Below are 8778 nucleotides of genomic sequence, written 5' to 3'. Positions count from 1 at the left end.
GCACCCTCCCCAGGTAGGAAGTAGAGGTGCTCGTCTACTGTGATGCCTAGAAGAAATGCCTACTCCCTCTTTCAACTCAGGCAGAAAATGGAATACTCTTAATCCCTATGTATGCTATAAATGCTGTGCTCCCTCAAAATTCTCAGGCTGGGCCTGGTGAGATGGTTTAGCGTGTAAAGGAGCTTGCCACACGAACCCTTCTACCTGAATTCAAATCTCCAAGCCCAAGCCTTCCAAAGATGGAAAGAGAGACCCGACGCCAAGTAGTTGTCCTGACCTCCACATTCACACACCCCCACACATCAAGCAAACACACACATGCTAAATAAATAAATGTAATAAAACAACAACAACAACAAAGGACTGGAGAAATTCCGTGGCTAGTGGCTGTTCTTCAGAGGACCCGGGCTTGGTTCCCAGCACCCACATGGCAACTCACAAATGTCTGTAACGCCAGTTGCAGTGGATCCTACCCTCTCTTCGGACCTCTGAGGACCCTAGACACTAACATGTGCACACACACACACACACACACACACACACACACACACAGTGCAAAATACTTATATACATAAAAAAATTATAATGATACGTTATGACCCTCAGGCTAGGTGAGATGATTCAGACAGTAAATGATTCCCGCTAAAGCATGGGGACCCAGTTCCATCTCCTGTACCTGATGGAGGGTGCCTGTAAACCCAGCACTGGGTAAACAGAGACAATGAGTGCCGAGACTGAGGAAGAGATCTGAAGTCAACTTCTATCCAACTCGAGTACACTCATGGAGTCCCCACAACTTCCTTCTACATCCTGGGCTCTCGGGAGTTATTGGATAGCCTCACAAACATCTGAAATCCAGAGAAATCAGTCACCATCTTGCTTCTCCCAGATGCCCACTCCCATCTCCTCACCCCATTTGTTGCTTTTTATCTTTAAATTTTTGTTTAAATTTTTTGTTTATTCATTCCATGTGTATTAGAGTTTTGCCTTCATGTATGTCTGTGCACCATGTTCATGCCTAATGCCAGCACATGCCAGAAAGAAGGTGTGGGATATCGTGGAAGTGGAGTTGCAGACAGTTGTGAGCTACCATGTAGGTGCTGGGAATCAAACCTGGCCCTCTGGAAAAAGCAGCCAGTGCTCCTAACTACTGAGCCATCTCTCTGGTCCATTTTTGTTGTTGTTGTTGCTTTTATTGTTTTCTTTTCTTTTTTTCTTTTTTTCTTTTTTTTTTTTTGAGAAAGGGTCACACTACGTAGCCTTGGCTGACCTGGAATTCACTACGTGCTGAGGCTGGCCTTGAACTCAAAGAGACCCACCTGCCTCTGCCTCTCCAGTGAGTGCTGGTATTGAAGTCAGGCATCACCAATGCTGGCTTTGTGACTGTTTTTTTTGTTTGTTTGTTTGTTTTGTGTGTTTTTTTATATAAATTTTTTTTAAGAGTCACATTTTTTTTTTAAATTATATATGCAGTATTCTGCCTGCATGTGTCCCTGCAGGCCGGAAGAGGGCACCAGATCTCATTACAGATGGTTGTGAGCCACTATGTGGTTGCTGGGAATTGAACTCAGGACCTCTGGAAGAGCAGTCAGTGCTCTTAACCTCTGAGCCATCTCTCCAGCCCTGTTTTGTGTTTTTTGTTTTGTTTTTTCGAGACAGGGTTTCTCTGTGTAGCTTTGTGCCTTTCCTGGAACTCACTCTATAGCCCAGGTTGGCCTGGAACTCACAGAGATCCGCCTGCCTCTGCTTCCCGAGTGCTGGGAATAAAGGTGTGCGCCACCACCGCCCGGCCTTTGTTACTGTTTTAAAAAAAGCCTCTGAGTCTAATTTGTGCAGTCCTCATATTTCTCGGTGTAGAGTCACCACTCGAGTGTGGTTGGCCTCCCAGGAGCCATACCTTAAAGAAAACCACCAACTCCCCCAAAATCTGCTGCTGTCCATGGTGCCTCAGTTAGGAGTAGGAGCTCACAACCCCCTTCCCACCCCCTCCTGGGAAGTTGTTGGCTTCATCTAGTGCATGCCTTATTACAGGCAGCCACAGCTGCTGTAGATTTATGGGTGCAGTGGTCCTGTCGTGTCCAGAGACATCCTTTAGCTCTGGTCTCTGAAAAATTTACCAAATCGCCTAGTGGTGGTGACACAGGCCTTTTATCCCAGCATTCAGGAGACAGAGGCAGGCGGATTTCTGTGAGTTAGAGGTCAGGCTAGTCTACAGGGCTACACAGAGAAACCCTTTTGAAAAAGAAAAAGGAAAACAAAAAATTGACCAACTCCTCAGTTCTGTGAGGATCCCTGGGGCCTGAGGGATGGGTGTGTGTATTGTCCCATTTGTGGGTGCCCACTCCATTGACACTCATTCTCTGCAGTGTGACCTGTTGTGAGTTTCTGCACACACTATTGGATGTCAGTGAGGATTTTGTTGTTGTTGTTTTTTGTTTATGTGTTTGTTTTTGTTTTTTTTCCAGGGTGGTGGTTCAGAGACTCGTTATGTATCTCTGGCTGGCCGGGAATTTTGTTGCGTGGGAGACAGTGTCTCACGCTGAAGCTGGAGCTCACCAGTCGGTGAGATTCGGTGGCCAGGAAGTTCCAGGTTGTCTGTCTCCACCTCCCCAGTACTGGGATCACAGGAGGATGCAGAGGGACACAGCTTTTACAAGGGTGCAGAGGATGCAGCCCAGGTCCTCAGGTTTGCATGGCAAGGGTTTATTGACTGAGCCATCATCCCCATGCTGAATCTTCACCTTTAATCCACACAAATAATTTAATCCACACAAATACAGGGCCTCGGACGTGCTAGGAAAGAATTCAAACTTTGAGTTACATTCTAAACCGTACAGAAGTGCCATGGTCATTTCTTGCCTCAGATTCCTAGCAGATGAGCTGGGGAGACAGCGCAGCGATTGAGAGCCCTTGGCTGTTCTTGCAGGGAACCAGTGTGTTTCACAGCACCCCTGCTGGGCTGACCACAACCACCCATAACTCCAGCTCCAGGGGCTCCAAAACCCCTGGACTCTGCAGGCACCCGTACACATGGACACACACACACACACACACCCTATACGTGTAATTAAGAATAAATTTAAAACAAAACAAAACAAAAACCTCCTAGGGCTGGAGTGATGCCTTATCAGTGGTTAAAAGTACCAGGTGCTCTCGCAGAAGATGAGTTCAATTCCTAACACCCACATGGTGACTCACAGCCATCTGTAAGTCCAGTTCCACACAGCCTCTGGCACAGACATACATGCAGACAAAACAACCGTACACATGAAATAATGATATATTAAAAAGTAAAAGTCACGGGCCGGGCGTTGGTGGCGCACGCCTTTAATCCCAGCACTCGGGAGGCAGAGCCAGGTGGATCTCTGTGAGTTTGAGGCCAGCCTGGGCTACCAAGTGAGCTCCAGGAAAGGCGCAAAGCTACACAGAGAAACCCTGTCTCGAAAAAACCAAAAAAAAAAAAAAAAAAAAAAAAAAAAAAAGTAAAAGCTGGGCGGTGCGGTGGTGCACTCCTTTAATCCCAGCACTTGGGAGGCAGAGGCAGATGATCTCTGTGAGTTCCAGGCCAGTCTGGTCTATAGAGTGAGTTCCAGGACAGCCAGGGATACACAGAGAAACCTTGTCTGGAAAACAAAAACAAAAACAAACAAACACACACCACCACCACCACCAAAAACAAACAAAAAACAAATTAAAAGTAAAAGAAAAAAAAACCCTCCTAATAGTTTCTCTTTGGCTTTCAAATAAACGCCTTAACACTGAGTGACTCGGCCTGTGTTCTCTCCAGGCTTCCTGCCTTTGCTAGACCCTTCTCTTCCCTTCCGTCCTTGGGTTCTGGGCTTGAGTTGACTTGTGAACTGAGAACGAGAATTCACCCCGGACAGAATACCATTTCCATAGAGCAAGGCCTTCTTGAATTAAAGTCACTCTCAGCCGCATGTAGTACACACACCTGTGGTCCTAGCATTGGGGAGGTAGAGGCAGGAGAATGAGCAGTTCAAGTTTACCTTCCGCCAGGTACTGAGTGTCAGATAGCCTGGGTGACATAAGATTGTCTCAAAAATGAAATAGAGATCACTCTCTGGCTGCTGTGTATAGAACAAACTGAAGGTAGGTCAAGAGAAACAGCAGGAAGACCAATTAGAAAACTCCTATAATAATTCAGGTAAGGTTGGTCCGAGGGTAGTGGTGTTTACAACTAATTGATCACAACCAGTTACAGATTTCTTTGTTCCTTCTCCACTCCCACTACTTCACTTGACCAGCCTAATAATAATAATAATAATAATAATAATAATAATAATAATTCAGATAAAAGATGATGGGGTTGGAGAGATGGCTCAGCAGTTAAGCTGCCTGGAACTCAGTTCCAGTGGACCTGACACCCTCACACAGACATAAAATATATAGTCAAGCTAGGCAGTGGTGGCACATGCCTTTAATCCCAGCACTTGGGAGGCAGAGCCAGGTGGATCTCTGTGAGTTCGAGGCCAGCCAGGGCTACACAGAGAAACTTTGTCTTGAAAAGCAAAACAAGAAAGAAAAGAAAAGAAAAGAAAAGAAAGAAAGAGAGAAAGAAAGGAGAAGAAAGAAAGAAAGACAGACAGACAGAAAGAAAGAAAAAAAGAAAGAAGAGAGAGGAGAGAGAAAGAAAGGAAGAAAGAAAGAAAGAGAGAAAGAAAGAAAGAAAGAAAGAAAGAAAGAGAGAAAAGAAAGAGAGAAAGAAAGGAGAAGAAAGAAAGAAAGAAAGAAAGAAAGAGAAAGACAGACAGACAGAAAGAAAGAAAGAAGGAAGGGAGAGAGAAAGAGAGAGAGGAGAGAGAAAGAAAGGAAGGAAGAAGAAAGAGAAGAAAGAAAGAAAGAAAGAAAGAAAGAAAGAAAGAAAGAAAGAAAGAAAGAAAGAAAGAAAGAAAAAAAAAAAAAAAAAAGGAAGGAAGGAAGGAAGAAAGAAAGAAAGAAAGAAAGAAAGAAAGAAAAAGAAAGAAGTGGTGGGGATGGGGATTTGGAGAGATGGTTCAGTGGTTAGGATTACTTGATTTTCTTCTAGAGAACCCAAGTTCACTTCTCCTATCAGACAGCTCACAGCTGCCTGGAACTCCATCTTCAGAGGTTCCAACACTCTCATCTGACCACTGCAGTCACCAGGACCCTGGTAACATCCATTTACACAAACACACCCATTTAAAAACAAACAGTAAGCTGGGCATGGTGTTGCTCGCCTTTAATCCCAGCACTGAGAGGCAGAGGCAGGAGGAGCTTATGAGTTTCAGCCTGGTTTACGTAACAAGTTCCAGACCAGCAAGGGCTACAAAGTGGCATCCTGTCTCAATAATAATATTAACAATAATATAATAAATAAAAATAAAACCAAGGCTGGAATAAGCACTCCTACCAACTGAGCTACATCTCAGCTCCCTATGTATTAATTTATTATTGTGTATGTATGTGGGTGGGTGCATGCAGGCACGTGTGTGGGTTTGACTGTGATGGCACAAACCTGTAACCTCTGAATTTGACAGGTGGAGGCTAGAGGATGAGAAGGTTCAGGGCTAGCCACAGACAGCTACATAGCAAATTCAAGGCCAGCCTGGGCTGTAAGAGACCCTGTCTAAAAAGAACAACAAAAGAATAGTGCTTACTTTGAGATGCCTGTGACACGGTAGAGCAAAGACCGGAAGGTAGCTAGGACTAGAGGACCAGGATCTGGAGGGGGATGTCCTGTAAGCCTGGGACATTTTCCCATCAAGTCTGAACCAGTCAGAAAATCCATCAACTTCATTTTCGTTGTTGTTCTTTTGCTTTTTTTATTTTTCAAAACAGGTTTCCCTCTGTACCCCTGGCTGTCTAGACCAGGCCGGCCTGGAACTCACAGGGGACTGCCTCTGACTCCCAAGTGCTAGGATCAAAGGTGTTCGCCACCACGGCTCAGCTATCTTTTGAATCTTTTTTTTTTTTTTTTTGAGACAGGGTTTCTCTGTGTAGTTTTGGTGCCTTTCCTGGATCTCGCTCTGTAGACCAGGCTGGCCTCGAACTCAGAGAGATCCGCCTGGCTCTGCCTCCCACGTGCTGGGGTTAAAGGCGTGTATGACCACCACCCAGCCTCTTTTGAATATTAATGTGTATCATCCTCCACTGCATGAAAACAGAAGCCCAAGCTTTCCAGTTTCATAGTTGGAAAGACGAGCTGGATCCCCCACAACAGGAGCCCTTACCTAAGTTAAAATGAATTAGGAATTCAGTTGAGCCTTTTTTTTTTTTTTTTTTTTTGTTTGTTTGTTTTTTGTTTTTCCAAGACAGTTTTGAGACAGGTTTCTAAGATAGTTAAGCTGACAAGTTATGAAGAAGGATTGAGTTCCAGGAAGGAAAAGAAAGCAGGTTTCATCAGACTCTGGTCAGTTCTCATAAAATATCATCTCCCCCAAAATAAGGAAATACAAAATGAATTAAAAGAAAAATAAAAGGAAATTTAGAAACTCTCTAAACATATCCCTTCCTTGTCCCAGAGCCAGAATGGACAGTCTGCTATATTTTTTATGTACTCCCACCCCAACCCAAAGAGTTTCTGCTGGCTGTCCTGGAACTCCCTCTGTAGACCAGGCTGTCCTTGAACTCAGACATGTGCCTGCCTCTGCCTTTTAATTTTAAAAATTACTTTAATGCCAGGCGGTGGTGGCGCACGTCTTTATTCCCAGCACTCGGGAGGCAGAGGCAGGCGGATCTCTGTGAGTTCGAGGCCAGCCTGGGCTGCCAAGTGAGTTCCAGGAAAGGCACAAAGCTACACAGAGAAACCCTGTCTCAAAAAACCAAAAAAAAACAAAAAACAAAAAACAAAAACAAAAAAAAAATTACTTTGAATTCGCAAGATACCTCAGTAGGTAAAGGTGATTGCTGCCAACCCTGAAGCCTTGAGTTTGGTCCCTAGAATCTACATGTTGGAAGAGTTTGTCCTTTGACCTCCACACAGGTATCCAATTACAGAAAATAAATGTAAACTTCTTTGACATTTATTTGTATATATGTGGGAGTGGCGGTCAGGGGACAACTTCTGGGTGGCAGTTCTCTCCTGCCACCTTATGGGATCAGAAATTGAACTCAGATTATTAGGTCTCTTATTGTTGGGCCACTTTGCATGTCTGATAATTTTTTTTCAGACAAGGAATTTATATCTATGTAGACCAGGCTAGCCAAAATTTCTCTTTTATAGCAGTGTCCCTAGACATCCCTTCTTTTTTGTTTTATTTTTTGGGACAGGGTTTCTTTGTGTAGTTTTGGAGTCTGTCCTGGAACTCGCTTTGTAGATCAGGCTGGCCTCGAACTCACAGAGTTCCGCCTGCCTCTGCTTCCCGAGTGCTGGGATAAAAGGCGAGTGATACCACCACCCGGCTTCTGTTTAACTTTTAGAACATTTGAGACAGGGTCTTACTATGTATGCCTGGCTAGCCTAGAACCCTCCATGAAGGCCAAGCTGGCCTCCAACTCAAAAGTTAATACCAGTCTTTCTCCCAAGTGCTAAAGGCAAACACCACCATGGTTTGATTTCTTTCGATAGGGTCTCATAGAGACATTTGGGCGAGAGAGAGAGAGAGAGTGAAGGGACAAACCCAGGGCCTTACCTTTTAAGGAAGCACTCTACAAACTCAAAACAGCCCCAGCCCTGTTCAACTTGTACATATAGCCCACTCCCTCCCATCCCCCCCAAGCCAGCATGAGGGCACATCCAGACTGCTCAAGGGCCAGGAAGCCTGTTTGTGTATGTGGTCAGACCTAGCCCAGAACTAGGTGCTGTGTTTGCTGGGTGAGTTGACCTCAGGCAAGGTTGTCCTTGGTGAATGCTAACATGTTCCAGCCCATTTATTTTTTTAACTTTCATTCACGTGGATTTCACATCATGAATTCCGATACCACATCTCCCAGTCCCCTCAAATCTGCTCTCTGCCCTTGCAACCTCCCACCCAAAACAAAACTTCAAAGAAAACCCCAAAACCAAATAAAAGAAACAAAACAAAACAAAACAAAAAATCTTGTAGAAGCAGTAGTGTAGTCCTTTGAATCATATTTTTCCCCTCAAGCCCATCTTATATTTCAAGACTGTAAAACTGTGTGAAGAAATAATTTGGGCCGTGAGTAGTATCACAAAGCCTGTAATCTCAGCACTCAGGATGAAGGAGCAGGATTGTTACACGTTTGAAAGCCGACCCCTGTGTGAAGAGAAAGGGTTCTGGCCACGTCACTGTCTTCCACATGTGTCATGGCATGTAAGTGCAGACACAAAATAACAGTAACACAACAACTAAGTAATACTTCTGCTTCTCAAGCCCTGGGATTAAAAATGTGTGCCACCAAAGGCTGCTTTTTGGTGGAGCAGCGTGGGGGGTCTCTATCTCCTGAACTTTGGAAAAGTTCGGCAAATTTAGTGACTTAGTACATATAAGCTAGTGGGCATGCCAAACGTTTACTCTCGGCCCTAAATAGGCTTGCTAAGTAGCAGCTTTTCTTTTTCTTTTGTGCTATTTTTGGTTTTTTGAAATTCTGAGACAGGGTCTCAAGTAGCAGACTGTCCACCAATTTGCAGCATAGCTGAAAACAACTTTCAGCTTTTGATCTTTCTACTTCTATTCTCTGAGGACTAGGATTGCAGGCACATGCCCGCTGGGGTGCTGGCTGGGACTGACTTGTACATAGGCATACATAGCAAGCAGTCTACCAGCTTCATCTCCAGTGCTGACCTGGTCTTCTCTAAGACTAAGATGAGCCTTAAAGAAGTGAAACAAGCCGAGG

This window comes from Peromyscus leucopus, chromosome 20 (genome assembly GCF_004664715.2).
Source record: "Peromyscus leucopus breed LL Stock chromosome 20, UCI_PerLeu_2.1, whole genome shotgun sequence".
In the NCBI taxonomy this organism is placed as follows: domain Eukaryota; kingdom Metazoa; phylum Chordata; class Mammalia; order Rodentia; family Cricetidae; genus Peromyscus; species Peromyscus leucopus.
The sequence above is the reverse complement of the archived record's forward strand: the minus strand, read 5'-3'. Positions refer to the sequence as shown.